Source organism: Triticum urartu, chromosome 1 (assembly GCF_003073215.2).
Source record: "Triticum urartu cultivar G1812 chromosome 1, Tu2.1, whole genome shotgun sequence".
NCBI lineage: Eukaryota > Viridiplantae > Streptophyta > Magnoliopsida > Poales > Poaceae > Triticum > Triticum urartu.
In genome coordinates, this window is record NC_053022.1 from 402,412,173 (window position 1) to 402,422,772 (window position 10,600).

The following is a 10,600-nucleotide window of genomic DNA, read 5'->3' on the forward strand; positions in this document are numbered from 1 at the left end:
CACACCATTAAGTTTGAGGCGTGATGGATGGAGGAGGAGCAATGTGATCGGCTAGTGAAGGAGGCGTGGAGAGAGATGACGTATGGGTGATGCTTTTGTTGTGTTGGGATAAAATAAGTGGTTGGAGAGATTTATGGTTGGAGAACAAATGCTCTTGGTTGCATACATAAAAGGTTAAAGAAAGCAAAGAGCCAAAGAGAGAGGTGAATGGAAGAGAAAGCCAACGAGTAAGGAGAAGGTGAAAGGGAAGGAAGTTTCTAGAAAACCGAAGAGATTGTAGGAATAGGTGAACACCTTTTGGAAGCAACACACACACAAACTGGTTTAATTAGGGTGGATAGGCATACTTCTTTCACATGTGAGCTAAAAGGCGATGAACAGATAATAGGATTGAGAAGTTGAAGAGAGAGTATGAAAGTTGGGTGGTGAAATAGGAAGGGAGATGGAGTTTATTGTTAACTATTGTCTATAGGTTTTTAGGTGAGATGACATAACAAATCATGGCGATATGCTTCAAACCATCAGAAGTTGGGAGGAGGAGATTCAGTATGATCCGTGCAAGAGGAAATTGACAGAACATTATCATTATAATTTGAAATATCTGGTAAGAAGAACGTACTTGTTTAATGGACCTTGTCGGCCAAAAGTTGTGTGTTACTGTGGCGAAAGAATAAATGGGAGATATCATGATGAAGTGATTGCGTATTTCATGGTTAGAAGGAAGAGAATATACTGGACGTAAGTTTCAATCTTTTTAGCAATTTAAGTACATTAATTTGGGTACTTTATTATGTTCTACTTGAAATTTTATTTCTATTTCCTGTCTTGTAGGTTACTAAACCTTGATGTCTAATGATGTGGAAATGCAAGACATCCATTTCAAGTAATTTTGTCCTTTATTTTATCATTAAATTAAGCATTTTGACTATTCCATTTTGTTTTATACATTGACTTCTATTATGTGTGACAATCCATGTTACAAGATGTGAAACACACCTTTATTCAATACGGCTTTGCTTTGAAAATTTTATGTCGTGGTTCACTGGGGCATCAGGGTAACTCCGGCTCCACCCCTAGGAGAGAAGATGGCACCAGGCTCGCTAACCATTGAGTTCACGAGTTTTGCTTTTGGTTGTTCTACATGTTGGTCAATCCATTGATTCATTCAATGTTACAACACGATAATCATCACGTTGTACTGCATGGACACACTATCGTGTTGTTCCACGGGACCCAAGGCGGGCCATTTACATTCATGCGTTGTTGGATGAAATTCAGGGGCACGGTGCATGGGATGTCATGTGCACATTCTGACTAGAGTATTGTTGAATTTGGAACTGATGAATTTGAAAATTTTGTTAAACATCCGGTTATCTCAGATGTAATATTTATAGTTGAACTATTGTTGTACAAGGGATATTTGCATGTTATTTATGGATGCATTGTGCTATTTTCTATAATTATTATCAGTATTGCAGACTTAAGAAGAAAAAAGGCGAACATTTAGGGGACAATGTTGGATGGCTGGCTCCCGTATCCATGTTAGCGGACAAGTCCGAACCAGTCGCGGAGAAACAATGTGTCTATTTTGAAAGTCGGCGCTGGAGGTGCCCTAACCCTTGAATGGGAATAGTCAAATTAAAAGATCAAGACCTTGAATTTGGTGAAATGAACTAGAATTTCAAGAACGAACTTCGAAGTTATGGTGTTCCACGTGTCAATTCAAAATCACGGCACATTTTTTTTCTAAATCGGACACTTATATTTAGAATTTTTAGAAGTTTCTTAAGGAAATGTAAAATTTCAGAGTATAAACTTCCGCAAAGGCTCTAGTTAAACCCTATTTATCGAAGCAGGTATCTCACACTATTACTTTTAAAATGGTGTAATTTTGGATGAGATTTGCATGGTCTTTTGATGTAGTTGACAACATGAAGGTAGGAACCATAGCCACCATAAGTCCCCTCGTACTCACCGACTGATTTCGCCGGTCTCCCTCGCCTCCGTGGTCTATTTCAGCGTCAGGAAGCCAGGAAGATCATGGATCTTCACGCTCACATAGTCACATGGAATTTTGCTCTGATGTGTTAGTTCTTGGTGTGTCCGTGCCATTTGTTTTGGTGGTGGAGATAACACTTTAGTGCAATGAGTACCTCCCGCCTCAACCTCATTGAGTCACAATGGTTCCAACATTGCCGTGGGGTGCGTGAGGATTGTGTTTCTTCAAATCTGATTAGTCAGATTATAGGGCGAAGGGGTGTCAACCACGGTGCTTCCGCCTCGGTTCACCGTGGTGCACGTGCCATCGTCAGTATGAGTTCTTAATTTCCAACTTTTTTTCTTTTTGGACATTTGCAATGAGTCTTTTGCATTTAAAGATTCCCACCCCTCCCCCACCTAAAAATACTAGTAGAACGCCCGTGCATTGCTAGGGGTTATAATACATATAAATGAAATAAATGATTAGAGTCGTCTCTAAGGTCAAAGCTCATTTCTCTCCATACGTTCGGTGAGTTCAGACATCAAAGGGGCGCCCAGCAGGCGCCCCAAAATTCAACTGCCTGGACAGTCCGGACTTTCCCTAATCCAGACCATATGTGGGAGAGAAATGTGTTTGTCTAGACTATCCCTCATGTTATCTCCAATATGCGGTCCAAACACAAACCCCACCCCACGGCGCACCCTTCCCTTTTCCTGCCGGACCCCATCCCCCTACCGCTCGGTTTCCACCGTAGCAGGACATTTCTCGCTGGAACCCTCTCCTTAAATCTAGATAACGCCCACCCCACCTTTACCACATGGCGCCCTCTTTCCATCTCACCATACTCCCCATGAACCGCCGAGGAGGAGTCCTCCGCCACCGCCCCGCTCTCCACCCTGATCACTCCTCCTGTGTTCGTGCCGATCCACCATTGCCATCAAGAGGGAGGAGGCGTGCACCGCCCATGATGCCCCCCGGGCCAAGAAGGAAGATCCGATGTCTTCTGAGCCAATGCCACGTTGTACCATACAGTTGAATATCGTGCATTACCACGGAACAAAAAATATGATGTCATTGTTGGGAATGCAATTGATACGCTATCATGTCCATTATTAACTCTTGAAGCAACCAACCAATGGTGACATATAGTGCGTTGAAACAAGAAGATAAATATTTCAATGGTTCAACATAATAGTGTGCCACATATTCTTTTAGAATCCTAAGCCCTCGGTCTTCTTTTCTGCTTTGTGCAGCCGACATTTCAATCCAATTCCCTACATACACTTAATTTAGTGTACACTTATAGATACAATAATAGTTTGAAGTATTTTGAGGAAGTAAAGAACAACATTTTAGCAGCAACAAAATCTCTTGGTCCTAATCAGAAACCATCCATCACTGTAATTATTTACCCAATTATTTTTGCACTGGTGTTGGTGCTTAGATTGATTTTCTATGTTGACCGTGAATATGACATGAATAATCATATATTTTCTGAACCACACAATACCAAAATGTATGATCGTGTATACCAATAAGGACTCATGACAACAAGCGCCAACCATGACACGCACTATCATTATCGAATTCATCTTATCGTTTTCTGCATTTCAAGAGGGGAACAATTTAGACATGGAATGGAAAACTTAAGCAGAATAAGTTTTTAGCAATTCTCTTCACCTGCAGAATAACTCGGTTGTTATTTCTTGCCGTGCATAGTACACGTCATAAATTTGTCGTCATATAGAAATACTCCCTCTATTCCCTTTTACATGCCACCCTCGTTTTGTGTTATTTAACTTTCTCACTATTTTTTGTTGTACCATGGGAAACTTCGCTGAAATACTAATCCGGTGATACATTTTTTGTGAAATATAACCCATGTTTAGTTGGTAAAACATCATTTTTGGAAAGTGTGTGCGCCATGTATTTGGGGCGGAGAAGCCATGGGGTGCGTGCGGATTGTGCTTCTTCAGATCACATCGGTCGGATTATGGGGCGAAGGGGTGTCAACCATGGTGCTTCCGCCTCGGTTCACCGTGGTGCACGTGCCATCGTCAGTATGCGTTCTTAGTTTCCAACATTTTTTTTCTTTTGGGACATTTGCAATGAGTTTTTTTTGCATTTAAAGATTCCCACCCCTCCCCCGCCTAAAAATATCTAGCGAAAACTGATCACCGATTTTGCTTGCGGGCGCGCACAGCTGGAGCGTGGAGTGCCGCTCCATCCAAAGACCACCGATCGGACACCCGGCTTTCCGCGCGAGCGCATGCATCAGCAGATAAGCTGACGCGCGCACACACACAATGGAACACAGCAGCTTGTAATATATCTATCCAACCTCTCGTACACGCACCTACTGATATACGCCTCGTTCGAGAGCCCGAAGCTAGCTATAGCTTCGCCCGAATCGAACATGGGAGAACACCACCTCCCGCCGGAGCCAGCCGACCACCACAAAGGCGGGAAGGCCATCCACGCCGATGACCTGAAGCCCGCCCGCGGCCGCCGCTACAGCTACTACGGCAGCACGGGCTCCCGCGGGGCCTTGAGCACCATCTGCTCCGTCCTTCTGCTTCTAATCCTCCTCGCCGGCGTCATCGCGCTCGTGCTCTACCTCGTGTACCGCCCCAACAGCCCGGCCTTCACCGTCACCAACATCGCCGTCTACTCGCTCTCCAACGTCACCGGCCCCTCCGCGGGCCCGCCGGCCGCGGGTGCCCGGGCGCCGAACGCCGTGGCGGCGTCGTTCCAGTGCGCCCTCGTCATCCGCAACCCCAGCGGGCGGTCGTCCGCGCGGTACGACCGGCTGACGGCGTACGTGGTGTACCGCGGGGAGGCCATCACGGCGCCGGCGGAGATGCCGCCGCTGGTGCAGGACCCGGACAGCGCGGTGGTGGTGGCGCCCGTGATCGGGGGCGGCGGGGCGGCCCCTGTGCCCGTGTCGCCGGAGACCGCGGCGGCCCTGGCCAACGACGTGTCCTACGGCGTGGTGTCGCTGCGGGTGGTGCTGCTCGGCCGCGTGCGGTTCGTGTCCGGGCCGTTCCGGACCGGGTGGCGCTCCATGTACGCGCGCTGCGACCTGCTCGTCGGCGTCCGGAAGGCCCCGGGCAGCGTCGGCGCCGCCGGTGTCCCCGAGGCGCCGCTGTTCGGTAACCCCTCCTGCAACGTCGATGTGTGATATACCGGCAGCCCCGCCCGCGCCATAATTACATTGCATCGGACAAACACCATGGCCGTGCGTCCGCGTGCTCCCTTCACCCGTCGTGGTTTGTATGCCAAAAAATGTACTCCAATAACATGCAATGTATTTACTTCGTAAAGATCTCAATTCGTCTAGTACTATCAACGACAACGAGCAACCCCGCAAAAAAAAAACGACAACGAGCAGGAGCTGTACATCACCTGCAAGCATTTACGAGTTCCAATGGTGGCTGAAACTCATCGGCATCGGCAGTTTGGAGTTTTCTTCTTTCATCGGCGGCAATCATGGCTTCCATTTTGAGCACGACACAAGAGACGCGCACAACAAATAATTCTTTTTTTAGGCAAGAGACGCGCAACCGAAGAGCGAGCACCGACTGCGAGAGCCCACGGTGTTCCCCGCAGCCCACAAGCTAAGGAAAAAGGAAAATGGCACCATGCGCTGTGTGGGCATTATTGGATGATGAGCTCGTAGAACATCTTAGCGCATCTCCAGCCGCGTCCTCAAGAAGGCCCCCTAGGTGTTTTTTCGTCCGCCGACGTCAAAAAATTGATCCAGTCACGTCCCCAAAAGCCCAGTTTTCGCCGGCTCAGGTCGAAATTGGCGCCGGCGGACCCAACCCGAACCCGGCGCGCTGGGGTCGCTCGGGGGCGCCGGGCGAATCATTTTTGGCGTGAAGAGCCGCGGGTCCGCCGCATTAGCGACTCTACTCTCTTCTCGTCCCTTCGTCGTCCTCATTGCCTCGTTTCCCACAGCGAATTAATGCCAAAGCTGGCGCGCGCTGCCGCGCCGGTCAGCCTCCATTGATGCCTCACGGGCGGCGCAGTGAAGGCTGGGCGATGCATCCCTCGGCCGCCACGCAATCACGCCACGCGTAGCGCACCGGCCAAGCCTACCACGCGGCGTCTCCGCCTATAAAAGCCGACTGCAAGCGCGCCGGAGAGACTCACCCCGATCATCCACCGACGACGCGCTCATTTCTCCCCCTTTCCTTCTCTCGCCGTCACCAGTTGAGAAAGCATGGTGTAGGATCGAAACTATGTCTAGAGGGGGGGTGATTAGACTACTTGACCAAATAAAAACTTAATATTTTCCCAATTTTAGTTCTTGGCAGATTTTAGCTATTGTAGGACAAGTCAAGCAATCATCACACAATTCAAGCAAGCATGCAAAGAGTATATTGGCAGCGGAAAGTAAAGCATGCAACTTGCAAGAATGTAAAGGGAAGGGTTTGGAGAATTCAAACGCAATTGGAGACACGGATGTTTTTTCCGTGGTTCGGATAGGTGGTGCTATCCTACATCCACGTTGATGGAGACTTCAACCCACGAAGGGTAACGGTTGCGCGAGTCCACGGAGGGCTCCATCCACGAAGAGTAATGGTTGCGCGAGTCCACGGAGGGCTCCACCCACAAAGGGTCCACGAAGAAGCAACCACCCACGAAGGGTCCATGAAGAAGCAACCTTGTCTATCCCACCATGGCCATCACCCACGAAGGACTTGCCTCACTAGCGGTAGATCTTCACGAATTAGGCGATCTCCTTGCCCTTACAAACTCCTTGGTTCAACTCCACAATCTTGTCGAAGGCTCCCAAGTGACACCTAGCCAATCTAGGAGACACCACTCTCCAAGAAGTAACAAATGGTGTGTTGATGATGAACTCCTTGCTCTTGTGCTTCAAATGATAGTCTCCCCAACACTCAACTCTCTCTCATAGGATTTGGATTTTGTGGAAAGAAGATTTGAGTGGAAAGCAACTTGGGGAAGGCTAGAGATCAAGATTCATATGGTAGGAATGGAATATCTTGGTCTCAACACATGAGTAGGTGGTTCTCTCTCAGAACATATGAGTTGGAATTGTGTATGTGTTCTGATGGCTCTCTCCACGAATGAAGAGGAGGTGGAGGGGTATATATAGCCTCCACACAAAATCCAACCGTTACACACAATTTTCCAATTTCGGTGGGACCGAATCAACAAACTCGGTCGGACCGAAAAGGTAAACCTAGTGACCGTTAGAGATTTTCGGTGGGACTGACATGCAACTCGGTAGGACCGATATGGTTAGGGTTTGGGCATAACGTAATCTCGGTGAGACCGATTACACAAACTCGGTGAGACCGAGTTTGTTAATAAGCTAACCAGAGAGTTGGTCAGGCAAACTCGGTAGGACCGATTTGCTCTTTCGGTGAGACCGAAAAGTTACAAAAGGGAAACGGAGAGTTTACATTGCAATCTTGGTGGGACCGATTCGCTCTTTCGGTGAGACCGAAAAGTTACGAAAGGGAAACAGAGAGTTTGCAATCCCATCTCGGTGAGACCGAGATCCCTATCGGTAGAACCGAATTGCTAGGGTTTGGCAGTGGCTTATGACAAGTGAAACTCGGTGGTGCCGGATAGGAATAATCGGTAGGACCGAGTTTGGCTTAGGGTTTAGGTCATATGTGGATATGGGAAATTAGTTGAGGGTTTCGGAGCATATCACTAAACACATGAAGCAAGAGGCTCATTAAGCAACACCTCATCCCTCCTTGATAGTATTGGCTTTTCCTAAAGACTCAATGTGATCTTGGATCACTAAAATATAAAATGAAGAGTCTTGAGCTTTTGAGCTTGAGCCAATCCTTTGTCCTTAGCATTTTGAGGGTTCCACTTTTACATCCATGCCATGCCAATCATTGAGATTTCCTGAAATAGTCATCTTAGAGTAGCATTAGCTCAATGAGCTATATGTTGTTATGAATTACCAAAACCACCTAGGGATAGTTGCACTTTCAATCTTCTCCTTTTTGATAATTGATGACAACATATAGACCAAAGCTTCGACAAATGATAATGAGCATGAAATATATCGTCGCTTTGAGAAGTATGTGACAAGTAAGAGCTCCCCCTAAAATTGTGCATATTTAAAATTTGCTTTGGACTGCAAATGTACAAAGAGTTAGAGTCATGGGTTACTCTTCCATGTCACATACATCTTGGTGGAGCGCTTAAAATGATAAGAATAAAATACATGCACTCATCACCAAGAATAGTGAATGATCACATAAGATAGATAAGATGATAATATTAAGCAAACATTAAGTGTAGTTTATGATCAAACACATGATCATCAATATCTCACGAGCAATGACATAGTATCTCACACAAAAGCAAACAAAGTTCGAAAAACCACCAAATAAAACAAGAGAGAATAAAAGCAACACTCTCTCTTGAAGCCTATGATCTATACATTTTCTCCCCCTTTGGCAACAAGTTACCAAAAAGTTCCTAGAAAATGCATAGTGCTAAGTCGACACTCAGGCTTGATCTTCAGGTGGTGGTGGAGTCCGGAGCACTCCAAGGACGAAGCCTTCTGTAGACGTGGTCGGAGTCGAGGCTGAAGTGGACGCTGGAGCTGGTGGAACTGAGGCTGTAGCTGGTGCAGACGTGGTGGCTCTAGGGTCAGCAACTGGCACTGCAGACGACCTCGGACCTCGTGGCACTCTGGCAAAGGCATCAGTTGTAGTCTTGCCTCTCCTCTCCTGCATGTCATCCTGGAGCTGCTCCACTGTAGTCTGAATCTCTGTCACTTTGACATCCAAGTCATAGAATTTTTGTTCCATGTCTCTAAGCTTGCCTGGTTCTGAGTTAGGGTGGCTAGTCCTTGCTCAATCTGCAGGGTGGATGCAATCAAGTAACCAAGCTGCTCTTGTTTGGTTTTCAGGAAATATTCAGATGCCTCCTCTTGAGTTGGCATCTTGGCAGCTTTCTCCTTCCTTGCCTTCTCCTTCTTGGTTTGTGCTTGTGCAGACGATGGTTCATTCTCAGTCATAACAACTTGATTATCTTCAAAATCTGGACGGATGGGCAGGTGTTCCTTGTCCAACAAGTATATGCCTGTGCCCATCTTGGAGTTAATGAGCTCCTGAATCTGTGGGGCATATCCACAACTCCTCTTCTGGTCTGCTGCTGTCCTCTTGATCGTTTCAATCATAAGGCTCATCACCTTGAACTTCTGTGGCACATCAAAGATATGTAGCAAATTGATCGCGTGGCCTCTGATCATCTTGTGATACCTGACTTGGGCAACAAGGTGTGCCTCAGTATCCAATTGATTGTTGGCAGCCCTGACAGAAAATAGTGTACTGAGCCAAACTTGAACGTGTCAAGTGCTTCATTTAGAATCTCCTTGTACATGTTGGACATAGAGTTGTGGTCCATCTTCTTCTTGGCATAAATGTCCAAGTCATCCTCATGCTCTTCTGGGGCATTGATCAGCTGAGCCCATTCAGCAACTGTAGACTGGTACCTCGTACCTTCTGACATCCAAATTATCCTACCATCTGGATAAAAATATGCTGTGGAGTAGAACTGCATGATAAGCTCCTCGTTCCACTTTGTGAGTTTCTGCCCAACAAAGTCCTCTATTCCACATGCCTTGAAGCTGTCCTGCACTCCAGGGTAGTACTCTTCGTTGTCCTTGATGTATTGCCAATCAACCCATCTCATATCACATACAATTGGCTTCTTGTCCAATAAGACTGTCTCATAGAAGTCCTGCTGTTCCTTAGTGTGGAACCTGTAGTCAACAGCAGTCCTCCTCCTTGAAGCATACGGATCTGCTTCTCTCCACTTCCTCAGCCCTGAGTCTCTCCCGAGCTTCATATCCTCAGCCACAGGATGAGCATCGTTGTGGTCTGGGATCTTGGACTTGAGTTTTCTGAGAACTTGCTCTTCATCATCTTCTGCAGTGTCAGGCACTGGGGCCTTGTTCTTCTCAGCAGCTGGGATGCTTCTTGTATTCTTCTTTGGTTTTGGCTTTGGAGCTGGCTTGGCCTTGGAAGCAGCTGCCCCTGATCTTATGGCATCACCCATCAGGTTGGGTGCCTTAGGTGCTGGTGCAGCTACCTCTTCTTCTTCCTCTTCTTCCATGATGGAAGCCTTGCCAAGCACTCTGGCTATGGTTTTCTTCACCCTTTCCTTTCTTTTCCTGCCTTCAGCAGCAACTGGCTCTATGGGAGTGGGCTTCTCAGTTGAAGCTCTGGCCTTTGACATAGGCTGCCTGCCTGCTGGCCTTTTGATCTTTAACCCTGGCTTTGTGCCATGTGCTGGCTCAACTCTCTTGGAAGTTGCTTCCTCTTCTGCCACATAATCCTCATCTTCTGAGTCTGAGGTTCTATTCTTTCTCTGTCTTGTGGCAGCTTTAGGTAGATTGCTAGGGGTGCTCCTGCTGCCATCATCTGAGGAACTTGAGGGACTAGTGCCCTCACTCATCTGCACTTGCTGCTCTGACAAGTTCTGACTATCACTTTGGTCTGACATGATGCAAACTCTGACTGCTGACCCTGTGAATAGGTTATAGATGAGATAGAGTGGATGAGCATCACAAAATGCAGAGCTTTTTGCAAAAGAATGATCCAAAAATTTAGT